Here is a 13808-nt window from a genome sequence, read left to right as displayed (position 1 = left end):
CCCTTATTTAAGTGGTGAGAAATTTAAGAAGCTTTTGGTTTAGGATTCTTGAATTTGGTATTCTTATTATACAATAGAAAGTTTATTGGTAGCAAATAAGGCTTAAAATTGGAATGATTTCATTTAGGTCATAGGTAAACCTACTTTTAAAAAAGTAAGAGTGATTTTTGGAAATTTTCTATCTGGGTCACTGTGCCCTAAACATTATTTTGTAATAAAAATACTTAAAAGAAAGTTTATTTAAGAATTGGCAAATTACAGGGGGCTATAGAAGTGCTAACTCCTGAGGACTCATTAAGAAGTGAGTTGATTGCTAGTGCCAAAAGAAAGTTTCTAGATGGGAAGGAAAAAAAAATGTTGTTACAAATTAAACATTCTTTGCTTTGGAGATCTCCTGAGTTTAACTTCCTCATATGTGTTTGGAGTCATTCCACAGGCCAAGATTTCTTGAAAATACTCATTAGCCAAAGATAAGATCTAAAGTGAGATCAATAAAATGCTGTTCTTTTCTCCAAAGCAGCAAGGGAGAGTGGAAAGAACACTGCACAAAGAGCCAAGAGCAGGCTTCCTAGTCTTAGCCCTGCCATGAAGTGACAGGGTGAACAGCTTCATCTCTCTCTGAGGATCTCTAAGACTGTTTCCAGTTAGAAACCAAACTATGGCCAAAAGGGCAGAAGCAAGATTGGCCTATAGCCTCACATTTATCCTTAGCAACAGATACTTAACATACGATGTTGGGCCTGTCTCCTAGATGATGAAGCTGTCAAATCTCTCTTGACTCTTATATTCCTCATAAAGGTAATCTTATTCTCCTAGGCACTTTAAGTTAAATTCTGGAATCATCTGAGCCCACTCTTTTTGTCACTACCAACAGATAGTTCACTACCAATAGGTGTAACATGAAGCCTTCTTTCGTATCTGGACCATTTTTTCCATTCCTGGTTCAGACATTCATCCCCTCTGCCTGAGTCACTGAGGTTGAGTGTCTTCTAGCTGCTATTCCAGCAGGTGGGCGGGCCCCTCCCTCCGTGCCTCTCATTATCACATGACAAGTGTCAAAGTCGAGCATGCCATCATGTCATAAACCTTTTCCTCTCAGTGAATTAAATAATTTTATGGTAGATATCAAAGGAAACACAATTTGCTTTATGGGCAACTTTCCCCAAACATTCATGTGAATTAATGTGTATTTTTAAGAGCACTGATTTTCTGTTTATATAATTGTTACAATGAACTATACTGGGTGAACTGATAACATGTTGGCTTCAATATCAAAGACAGCAGCTCCTTTACATGAGAAGACTACATAAAGCCTAAGTGTATATAAACAACTCAATAAACTTCTTAACCCTGCAGACTGAAAAAAAAACAATTGTGTTTGTGTGTGTGTGGACACAGAGACATACTTTGAGATCTCTGATGGAGGAAGGGAAAAGCAGCACATACAGGAAAGAGAGATGATCTAGTTTGTTTGTATTGTTTAGGGTCCAGCCTAGCTTAACATTCAGAGTAGCCACTCTCCAGGAAGAAGGAAGGCTTCATAAATATATTCAGCTGCAATCATAACTCAAAGTACTTAAAAGATGTTTCCAATAATCCTTATGCTTCAGAAATAAGAATGACACTATGACCAATGTGGTTAGAACATTCCCACAAAAGAACAGGATAACTGGTTCTAGGATACCTTTGCTGTCTAAAATTAAAATTCAAAGTACATGGATTCTCAATATATGGCTACCAGAAAAAAGTGACAGTGAACTTATGGGCCCAGTGTCATGACATTCACAGGCACTCAAAGCCTGGCCTCTACCTCTGCAACCCCGATCTCAAAAACCCTCTGCCAAATAACCCACTGGTCTACTCCTTGTTCCTCTAAAGCAGAGGGCACATTACTACCATTACACTTAGAGATACTGAGTGCTTACCATTTTATGTTGCCTTGGCATCCATTTTAAATGTAAGTTTAACTTTATCAGAATCAGGGCTCAGTCACCCTTGACAATTTCAAATTCCATTCCCTACCTGAATGGCTCCTGCTGGTGGCAGGAGATAAAACTTAGAGACCCAAGTCTAGACTAGCAGGCTGGGTTCCTCACTGTCCCACCATTTCCTTTAAACAGACCATTCAGACATTTGCCTGCAAATTTAAAGTGACCACCTTTCAGTCACGACATGATCTCCTGGAACTAGCACCTGCTTGCTTTAAACCCAACAATTAAAGCCCCGCTTAGGAAGCATATTTGGATAACACACTGGACCCCAATAAGGTGTTGGCCCATGGGTCTCTCTGTCTCTGCCTGTGCTTCCTGGCCTAGGTAGTAGAGACAATGGGGGCCTCTGGGTGTGCCATGTACACTCAAGGATCTAAAAATTCTTAAATTTTCACATTGTGGTTGGGAGCCGTGCCCATTCCTGGTGGAGAGGATGCCCCAAAGGGAACCATGCAGGTGGCTCCCATGTTGGTGCTCTTTCGTCCAGGCCTCTCAGCTGCTGGGTGATTACCAGCCAAGGCCATAGTTTCCTTCAAAGCATTAGGCCCACAGCATGCCCGCCCCCACCTGACAACCTTCTTGCATTCTTTTTACTACATATCCCATTCCAGACCACTCAAACCCTTTCTTCTCCTAGAACTTTTGTCACTGGCAAAAGCCCTGGGGATCTCTGCTCTCCTCCAAATACCTACAGATCTTAATCTTTATACTTCCATTTCACAGCTAACGTAGGATCTTCACATCTTCCTTCTTTTCGAGATCCCTGACCTTTCACTCTCAGCAGACAGTGAAAATCCATCTGAGGTAGACGTTGTGTTTCAGAGCCCCTGTGTCCCCCAGGGCCTAGCAGATTCTGAATAAACAGTCATTGTTGTTGATATAATGATGCTTAAGTTATATAACAGCCTCAAAGAAGAAAAGAAAACTTTCCTTTTGACTGCTGACACATCAAGAATAAACAAATATTATAGCTGTTCAAACCAGTTGGCAAGCAGAACCCAAGCAGCAGATGCGTTTTTGTGCTCTTTATGGCATGTTCCAACAATACAGAATGCTACTGAGACAGCAAATCTGATACTGCCTAAAAGGAAGTGGAGTTTACAGAATCGTCATGTAAAATCCCAGTTCCCCAAACACTAATCCACTGAAAAGAACAGAAGCAACAAGTCATTCCATCTTCCCTTTCAAGTAAAGAACACATAGATACACATTTGCTAATCTTGCCAAAGTATCAATTCCTCCTTAAATGTAAACATCTCTCAATTACAAACATCAGTTTACCAGCAGGTGCTCCTAACCATAATGGTAGCAAAGGACGGTTCTTCAAGACAAGTGAAAACTCCTAGAACTGCATAGATATACATTTGTTATATGGCACTTGCATTATATGACATCGTAAGTACATAAAAGTTTTATGACATTTGCATTCCAGCAAGCCTCTGTCAAAAGAGCCATTACCACATGCACACACATTCATTCACTGGTATCCTTTGATTAGCATTAACATATTTCTGCTTTGATGATGATGGGGGAAAAAAAAGCACTACGACTGTTCTCAAAAAGCTGTGTCATAAATCAGCCATCCTACTATGCAATTAAATACTTTATTAAAATTGCCCATGACAAAGGCACTGACTTTCAAAATAAATACTACAAGTATAAACAACCAAATGAATTAGTCAGCATTGTTTAACTCGCAGGTAACAGAAATGGCACTTAAGCAGCACAGGCAAAAGCAAAGTGAGCCACATTGGCTCTAAATATCCCAGCAACAGGAAAGCCACAGGGGCAGCTAGGAACCAGGAACGGTTCAACACAAACTGCACCAGGACGAGATGGCATATTTGTTTCTGGTGCTTTATCATTGGCTTTATCCTTCATTCCTAAAGTGTGCCTTTTCCCACCTAACTCCCAGCTCTGCCTCCAAGACAGACGATTCCTCCTTCCACAGTTGTAATTTTAAAAATTGCAAGAAAAACTCACTGGTCCAGTCTGGGGCCATGCACCCTTGACTGGCTGGTCTATGCTAGGACCACCTGGTTGGATTGGTGAAAGGAGCAGTAAGTTCTCTAGAAGAAAATGGGTGTAATTCTCAGAAGTAGAAGGAAGGTCTTATTTGCTCAAAACACATAATCACTTATCAAGAAATTCCAAGCCATCTTCAACCAGGTAATAGATTACATTCTAGAAGTTCACTTCTAGAGTCAAAAGTTAATAAACTCTTCTTAGACAAGGTGGCATGGGAAAAATAAATTAAGTCCATGAACTCTTATATAACACTTGGAATGCATTTCACTTGACACAAGATGTCTCTAGTGTAGAGGTGGCTTCTCTGGCCAGTCCTTAAAAACCTATTTAACTCATAATTTAACAAAATTATATGTCAATGAAATATAATGCTAAATAATATTTATAATACTGTACCCAAAATCCATTCATGACATTGTTCCTAAAGGAAAATGTATTTGAAATTCCATCTAGAACAAGAAAAACATGCTCAATTTAATCCATTTACCAAGTACCTACTAATGACAGTGGCTTTCATTTTACACACATTATTTTACATTTAATCTATATACAACACTGCAAGGCAGATATTAACAACTACACTGAACCCACAAGGAGACTGGGAATCTCCATGCTATATATGTCCAAGGTCAATCATCAAGACATGTCAGAGCCAGTGGCACAGCCATGTTTGTCTGACCTGATAGCTGACACTGTTGTGTCTAATACAAAGACAGGAGAGGGCACAGAGATGAGAAAATTGAGAGTGAATGTATCAGACTCTGTGTAAATACCTAAAAAGAGAAGGAACTAGAGAGCAGTCAGTCACTGGCCAGATTTAACTTTCTATTTCTTAAAAGAAAGTACTTCTCTATGGCTGAATAAAGGAAAATATTTCTCTACGTAGGCTTTAAGGTACCTGATGCTTATACTTACATGAAGATCATTTGAAAATCAATGATTTAAATGGTGTCTTCATAAAAAATGTCTTTTGCCCTGTTTAAAAAAAGAAGGTACTACCTATGTTAAAATACCTGTCTGAAGTGATTTAACCTAAGAAATACTATTCTGGACATAGGCCTTGGCAAGGAATTTATGACTAAGTCCTCAAAACCAACTGCAACAAAAGCAAAAGTTGACAAATGAGAACTAATTAAAGAGCTTTTGCACAGCAAAAGAAACTATCAACAGAGTAAAGAGACAACCTACAGAAGGGGAGAAAATATTTGCAAACTATGCATCTCACAAAGGTCTAACATCCAGAATCTATAGGGAACTTAATTCAATAAACAAGAAACAACCTCATTAAAAAGTAGGCAAAGAATATGAACAGACACTTCTCCAAAGAACGCATATGGGCATAGCCAACAGTCATATAAAAAAAAGGTCATCCATCACTAATCATCATAGAAATACAAATAAAAACCAGAACGAGATACCATTAGTCACAATGGCTATTATTAAAAAGTCATGCTAGTTAGAATGGCCATAAAAAGTCAAAAAATAATGTGTTGGTGAGGTTGCAGAGAAAAGGGTATATTATCCACTGTTGGTGGAAATGTAAATTAGTTCAGCCACTGTGGAAAGCAGTTTGGAGATTTCTCAATCAACTAAAAATAGAATTGCCATTTGATCCAGTAATCCATTACTGCATATATACTCAAAGGAAAATAAATTAGACCAAAAAGACACATGCACTCATATGTTCATTGCAGGACTATTCACAATAGCAAAGACAGGGAATCAATCTAGGTGCCCATCCATGGTAGACTGGATAAAGAAAACATGGTATATATTTACCATGGAATACTACACAGCCATAAAAAAGAATGAAATCATGTCCTTTGCAGCAACATGGATGGAGCTGGAGACCATTATCCTAAGCGAATTAACACAGAAACAGAAAACCAAATACCACATGTCTCACTTATAAGTGGGACCTAAACATTGGGGGCACATGGATATAAAGATGGGAACAACAAGCACTGAGGATTACTAGAGAGTAGAGGGAGATAAGGAGGCTGAAAAACCACCTATTGAGTACTATGCTCACTACCTGGATAATGGAATCAATTGTACTCTAAACCTCAGCATCACACAATATACCCATGTAACAAACCTGCAAATGTACCCCCCGAATCTAAAATAAAAATTGAAAGTTTTTAAAAAGCTGTGAATATTTAAACATGTTTTGCAGATCAGATTGGCAAGAATGAATAAGTCTGACATTTTTCCTTACATTAATTTGAGGTGTACAAGTTAAATCTCTTTTTTCTCTGAGGACACTCTGGCAATGTGTATGAAAATGAAAGTGTGCATCCCTTTAATGATATCTGGAAATATATATTAAAAAATATGTACAAAGATATTCATTGATAGATCATCAGTAATAGAGAAAACAGGAAACAATCTAAACACATATCACCAGGATATTAATTAAAATAAAAATGACATAATCATAAAATGGAGTGGTATGTATTAAAAATTACAATATTGATTACGAGAATGTGCTGCAGCACATTTTAAAGTGGATAAAAATGATTTAATGAAAAACAAAAGTAGAAAAAGATTCACCAAAATGTTAACAGAATCTGGGGTGATTTTCTACTTTCTTTTTCTGTGTTGCCTGAATTTTCCAAAATAAAAATACTTTGTGTTCATAAAAAAAGTTTTCAGAGAAAATTAAAATTAGAAAAAAACAACTAACACTAATGTGACTCAGGTCTGCCAATATAAATGCAATGGACACATTTATCAACATTAACAGTATTTCACACCTTTAAAAAAATCTGGTTGTGCAGTATTTAATATAGACAAGTGAATATAGTTACATATTTGGTATGAAATATATTAAAGTCACACCCATGAGGTCACCACCCATCCTATGAAGCAGACTTTACTGAAACATGGCAGCTGAGTTCCCCTTTCTTTGTCTAACTGAGCCTAACCACCATTTCTTTCTGTACATATTGGACGACAAGTTTGAAAACCCCTGGTCCAAGATGTGGTTTTAATAATAAATTAACCCTGTGCCTTTTGAAGTCAAAGTAGAATGGTGGTCAGAAGTAATGAGCTAGAAAACACCAGAATTCAGTCATGAAGAAAGCCAAACAGCTAAGTCATACGTTGGCTTAACATAGAAACCACCAGTCAGACAGACATCTATGAGCTCTTGGTTTTACTCCCAACTCCAAAGCCAGGACTTGTCACTAGTTACATGAAATTAAGTTGGATTGCCTTGACACACATCAGGTAATAAGACATAGAGATCTAAAATTATGAGAGAACAACTCCAAATTATTCCAAATTGAAATAAGGTATTACTAAACTAAGACAAACTGGTTCTCTCATGACAAGCCTTAAACACATTAGACACCATTAAAAGGAAATGGAAAAAAGCACCCCAATTAACAATGAACTCCATTTCATACATCCTGAAAAAGAGAACCACTACCTTGAAGGGAAAAAAAATCAAATCAAAGAAAACAATAGAAATTTACTTTATAAATAAAACATTATAAATTTACTTTATAAATTTAAATTTATGTTGTGATTTATAACAGAAAAAAATTAATGTCATCTATGAAATTAAAGAACTTACAATGTGTGTCAAAGAAAGACTATATACCCTAAACTAGTGAATGAGTCAGTATAAATTGACTGAAAACTACAAATTGAGAACACAGCAGTCTAACGTAGTACAAATTAAGTGGCACAGTAAATACAAGCTCAGGAAGAGGGGGAAAGAGAAGGTAAGTCCAACTAACAAAAAGCAATGACACTTAACATCTTAGGTCAACATACAACAAAGTGGGACACTACATGAACACAGTTCACCGAGGCCCAAAGCACACTCTTTATCAGCACCCAACATTGTCCACCTTGTTGGATAGCTACTTAGATAGACAGCGCCCACACCATACTCTTCCATTCCCGAAGGCTGGGTCCAGAGCTTGGGCTATGTTAAACCTCCAGAAATCCACACTTTGACATGGGATATGTTCTACAAATGTTTGAAGAAAAAAAGAGTCATCTTGATCGACTCTAAATACCTTATTTAAATTGTTAACCTCTGATGAAGGTTGACATCTTCAATGAAGGAGAAAGACAGCAGTGCAACAGTTGATAGGGAACTCTATCCCTCAAGATAAAAAGGAGGCTAAGCTGTGTGTGAATGAGAGAGAGAGAGAGAGGTGTGTGTGGGTGTGGGGGTGTGTGTGTGTGTGTGTGTGTGTGTTAGGCCTGAAAGAGAGAGGACAGTGCCTAAAGAGAGAAAAAAGAGTAGAAGAGTAGATCAGTTTAGGCTAACTTATTCTGCAGGAACAAAATGTCTCCAAATTTTGGAGCCTAACAATGGAGAGAGGCTTATTTCTGATTTCTGTCTGGCTCCTTGCAGATGCGCTGTGGCTGGACTCCATGTCCTCTTCATTCAAAGACCAGGGCAGAAGGAGCACCCCTAACTGGGGCATGCTAATCTCATGGCTAAGAAAAGAGAAGGATGGCAGAACAGGCCATACCTATTAAAGTTTCTGCTCAGAAAAGACACAAATTATTGTCACTGACATTTCACTGGCCAAAATAAATCCTAGAGGATTTATTTGGCCAAGTTATCCATGGGGTATCAGCCTTCTGTAGAGTGGGAAAGTATAATCCTTTCACAGGGATGGAAGGTGGGTAGAAAGGAGCAGCAAATGTTCTGACAATAATATGAGCTACCACGAAAAGAATGGAAAACAGCTACAGCTGAGCTTTCTTCCCTCCTTTAATGATAGAAGGCGTCCTGTTACAAAAAGCAGTCCCTCCATTTCTGTAGTATTTTATGCTGTTCTCATAATCTTTCAGATACAGTCTCATTATCTTTACAACTATCCTAGCAATGTTCCAAGGCCTCAGCAGTGCCTGAACTACAAATCTGGTGCTCTCTCACCCACCTTAGGGAAGTCAGCCTTTCAATCACCTTCGAAATGCAGAAAATCCTAGACTCTTCCTACGAAGGCTGTTAAGAGACTAAGTACAATGACATACAAAGGCTCCCCAATTTAGAACGAGGTTATATCCTGATAAGCCCATCATCAAAAATGCATTTACTACACCTAACGTACTTAACAACATAGCTTAGCTGAGCCCACCTTAAACATGCTCAGAACACTTACATTAGCCCACAGTTGGGTAAAATAATCCAACAAAAAGCCTGTTTATCAAACTATTGAATACTGTATTTAGCTTATTGAATACTGTTGAAAGTTAAAATAAAATGTCTGTATGGGTACCTGAAGTACGGTTTCTACTGAATGTGTATCACTTTTGCACCAGCATAAAGTGAAAAATTACTAAGTTGAGCCATTATAAATTGGAGACCATTTGTATTTAAAACTAACAAGCACAGACAGGTATAGTCATGCACTGCATAACAACGTTTTGCTTAACAAGTGATACACAAAAGACAGTGGTCCTGTAAGATTATATTTTTCCTGTACCTTTTCTATGTTTAGATACACAAATACTTACCATTTTGTTACAACTGCCTACAGTATTCAGTAGAGCAACATGCTATACAGGTTTGCAGCAGCCTAGGAGCAGCGAGCTATACCATATAGCCTAGGTTTGTAGTAGGCAACACCATCTAGATTTGTGTAAGTATACTCTATCATGTTGACACAACAAAATTGTCTGAGTACACATTTCTTAGAACAGCCTTGTCATTAAGCAACTCAGTAAATATAAGTATTATTATTAAATTATGACGTGTCCCCAAACTCAGTTCTTTTCTAAATTGTCCTTAAATTTTAATTATAAAACATTTGTTAAATATCATTAAGTGTAGAAAATAAACTAATGAACTTTCATTTTTAAAAACCTCTACTCCAAGATAGTTTTTTCTACACACACACACACACACACACACACACACACACACACATTTTCCCATTACTTCAATTACTTGATAATGTTCTGGTTAGTTTCTTAAATCTCTCAAGAATTTTAAAAGATCTATTATTTCTTGAGCATTTGTAACTGTTTTATTTCTTCCCCAAATAAGAAAAATAAAGAACAATTGAAGATATTCAGAAACATTCATTTAAAGTACAACATAGATTCCAACATGATGCCCAACTAAGAATAAATTAAAGGCTTGGTATCAAAGACGCTCTATTTTCTTTTTCTAGCCCTAATTAGCAGTACTCTCCTTTCATTCATTCTAGGCTTTTCCCAAAATGTGATCTTCCTGTACTTTCTCTGCTCAAACTGTTCCTTCTACCTAGAGTGTCCCCTAAGCACCTCCTAACTCTGTTCAAAGGTCTCATCCAGATAACTGAATGAGCACACCATGATGTTCATAAAGATGTTCATTACAGCACACTTTACAAAAATAAAAAGTTGAAAACAAAAATGTCCAGTAACAGGAAACCTTATAGACTATGTACACATGGAATGCTGTGTATCAACAACAACAATATATATGTAGATTTATTGATGTGGCATCATCTTAATATATTGTCAACTGAAGCAGATTTCAAAACAATAGTAATAACTAGCCCCATGTTAGAGCAAAAATAAAGCATGTATCTAATCTAGGCATAGAAAAGTATGACAGAATATTTTTTAAAAAGTTAACTGTTAACATTATCACTGGATAGTGATGATACTGGTGTTTTTTACTTAACAGTTTTTGCATTTCTAAAGTTCTTTCCAATTAGCAATGTTAACTTTTATAATTTCATAAAAGGTACTTTGATAAAAAGGCATTCATCATTAAATATCTAATCCACATATCATCTGCTCCTGAAATCCTCCCTGATCTAGCCCACTCCTCTTGCCACCCAGGTAATTTCTCTTTCTCTTCTGTTTTCTGAGCATTTTATAATACCTACCACATTCAGTTTAAAATTATCGTTTTCTTTTTTCAGGTTTGATTATCAACTCATGAAGGGCAATAAGTCTGTCTTATTTGTACTGAAATTTATTGTCAAAACCCAGGAGTCCCAGGTATCTAGTAAACTACTAAGTTTATTGATATGAACATAATGCAAGGCTATAAAATTTACACATCTAAAGACTATACACCTAGAAGTTCTCTAATAAAAAACTCATCTATACAAGGGATATTTGGAAACAACATAAGACCCATTCTGGTAAGAGAGATGATAATATAAATCAGAATGTTATATCTATAATAAAATTTCTGTATTTTTCCATGTTTGCTTTCAAAGTACCAAAGACACACTTATTTAACTTAAGCCAAAGGTCATTATTTCATAATCTAAAAGCAAGTTTCTCAAATTTTAATCATGAGCTTCCTCTTAAAATGAACACAAATTACTTTTGCAATAATCCAAGTCCATCCCCAACTCAGCGGGAACTATAAATACCTTTTGTTTTTAGAGGAAATCAGGGAAATTAATGTTTTACAATTATGTAAGTCTAATTCAAAGAATTGACACAAGCAAATGTTTTTAAATATCCATGGCATTTTTGTAAGGTTCAATAAAAAATGTGTTTTGGGAACTAGGTGGGTGAGGTTTAAAGCAAAACCAACCACCAAAATCTTAGCTGTTACTTAGCAATTTCAGGGTTCAATTGTTCCCTTCTAAAGGGCAAGTTAGAAAACTGAAGAAGTTGCTTCTAGAAGAAACACTAAGATGTCTGATCCAGTTTCCTTTTTTTTCCTCCATTTCACTCCCTAAGGTTTTAATCAAGCCAAGGTGAACTTTAATAAACAGCCCAGGTTTTGTTTTGTTTTTTTTCTCTCCCTAGAGGCAATTTGATTTCCATTAAAACTTAATTTTTGAATAAAGCAAAGCTGCATGCAATGCTTAGTTGGGAGGAATTCTGACTGCTTGTCTCTGCAGTGCCACTACCTGCAAGAATTTAAGATTTTAAGGAATATGGAGAAAGGAGAGAAGGAAATTCAATAGGCAGTGAGCAGACTGACTGATTGCCAAGTATTAGCACTTGGAGTTCAGTTTAACAGCCAGAACAGGCAAGCGATGCCAGGAGTCCGTTATGAAGCTAAGTCAACAACTCAAGAAACTTGTCTAAATTCTAAATTGGTTTTGGCATCTATTTTCAATTCCAGAAGCAATATGAGTGTGACAACTTAGGTTATAGCAAGCACTGACTCAAAACCAAACCTTGTTTTTATTCATCAAACGAAACTCTTAGCACCAGGGCTGAGACAGGTAATTAAAGAATTGTGGCTTAGAAATGTCTTCACAACAGGAAACCTACAATTAGTGGTGTTTTAGAGTCAACTTATACCAGTCCACTAAAACTAATTGTTAAATTCTCAGGATTTTTAGCAAGCTGGTTGATAAACAGCCATTATTAAAAGTTAAATTATATAATAAAATAAATCATACTAAAAACAAAGGTAATAAGTACTCAAAACTCATCACTTCCTAATTATTTTGCTGTTAACCATGCTCTTGAGGTGATTTGCAACTACTGGTCTCTGGTTGGTAGAAAACTATATAATGCTGTGCTACTGCATAAATAACACTTCCCAACCCTGCTTTCAGTGACTTTCTCTGGCAGTGTAAAATCAGGCACGGAACGGGTATTTACTCCATGGAAAACTGCAAACATGACAACCCCTCTTTTTGACATTGCCAGCTTGTTAACACTGATCCACAGTCACTACCTATAATGTTAATCACCACGGCTTGGCAACAGCTAAGGAGCACAAGCTGGCCAATCTTTTGGGTCAGAATAAAGGCCTATAAGTTAAAAATCATGATACAAATATAAGGAAGAAAAGTAATTATGATTTATTGTGCCAGTAACTAAAGTGTAACTATAATGTGCCAGTTGAAGCACAAAGTACTTTCCACAGTCTTTCATTTTATAAGAGATATTATCAAATTCCATATACAGATGAGTCAACTGAGGTTCTGAGAGGTTGGTAACCACTAAAAAGTACAAGAGCTAGAGTCAGGCCCAGGATTGTCTGACTTAAAAATATATAATCTTTCCACTAAGCTACCCCACATACTAACATTATTATTATCGTAATGTAACCAAAATCAACGACATGTAACTGTAAGATAATTAGCAAACATTAGTAATAGCCTCTGATGTATGTAAAAGTGGCATACATGAAGAGGGATATGGAGAAGATGAAGATAAAGAACTCAATTTTAATTATATTCACCAAATTCATTCATATTTATTTCAAAATATACCCACAAAAAATACCTGAGAAATGGAGCACAAGGAAACCACTAGGACCAAAAATATCTGCATATCAGAAGGGTTATTCCAAGCTTAATTTAAATTCTGACCATGTGCAGGGAATTCGCTTTTAATTCTTCAAATACTTATGCCCAAATTGACATACTCAAATTGACATACTCAAAATGACACACTCTGTCAAGAAAGAATTATGCAAAAATAAGACTTACTAAGTTAGCATCAATTGTTTGAAGTGTTTGGATATTTACTTTATAAAATAGTTTTTCTTTTACACTCAAGTTATTTGACTATGCTATCCTTTTACCATGAGTCCTTAAAGAAAATTTACCCAGTAGTTAAAAGAATTCCAAAAGGCCAAAAAACATTAACTTACGGATTATTTAAAAACATTCTTGTCATCTTGGCTTCCTATAAGCTACCAGCTTCTCCCATTGTTCCAGTACAGTTCCATCACCTGTTATAAGAAGAAATAATTAATTAGTTATATGTCTCAGAAAGGCCATTTCTGGATTTCCAATAGTCTCTTTTTTACAACCAAAACACATAGAAAATTATAGTCATCACTTCTCTTTTTTACCAAAAACAAAAAGGAAAGAGAAAATAACAAACACAAAATCA

The 13808-nt window shown here is 36.4% G+C and overlaps 1 protein-coding gene across 6 annotated transcripts in view; it reads right to left on the bottom strand.

Moving 5' to 3' along the window:
• SGMS1 (sphingomyelin synthase 1) overlaps window positions 1-13808 on the bottom strand; it is a 324408-nt gene that overhangs the window by 109171 nt on the left and 201429 nt on the right. For all 6 annotated transcript variants that reach the window (XM_012467580.2, XM_012467576.2, XM_012467581.2 and 3 more), the window contains one exon: window positions 13564-13644. The gene's annotated coding sequence lies outside the window, so the exon portion shown is untranslated. The remainder of the gene's footprint in view (window positions 1-13563; window positions 13645-13808) is intronic.

Source organism: Aotus nancymaae, unplaced genomic scaffold (assembly GCF_030222135.1).
Source record: "Aotus nancymaae isolate 86718 unplaced genomic scaffold, 86718_ANA_hifiasm-v0.15.2.pri h1tg000010l, whole genome shotgun sequence".
Taxonomy (NCBI): Eukaryota; Metazoa; Chordata; class Mammalia; order Primates; family Aotidae; genus Aotus; species Aotus nancymaae.
Note: the sequence above shows the minus strand (reverse complement) of the source record. Positions and strands in the feature narration are given on the sequence as shown.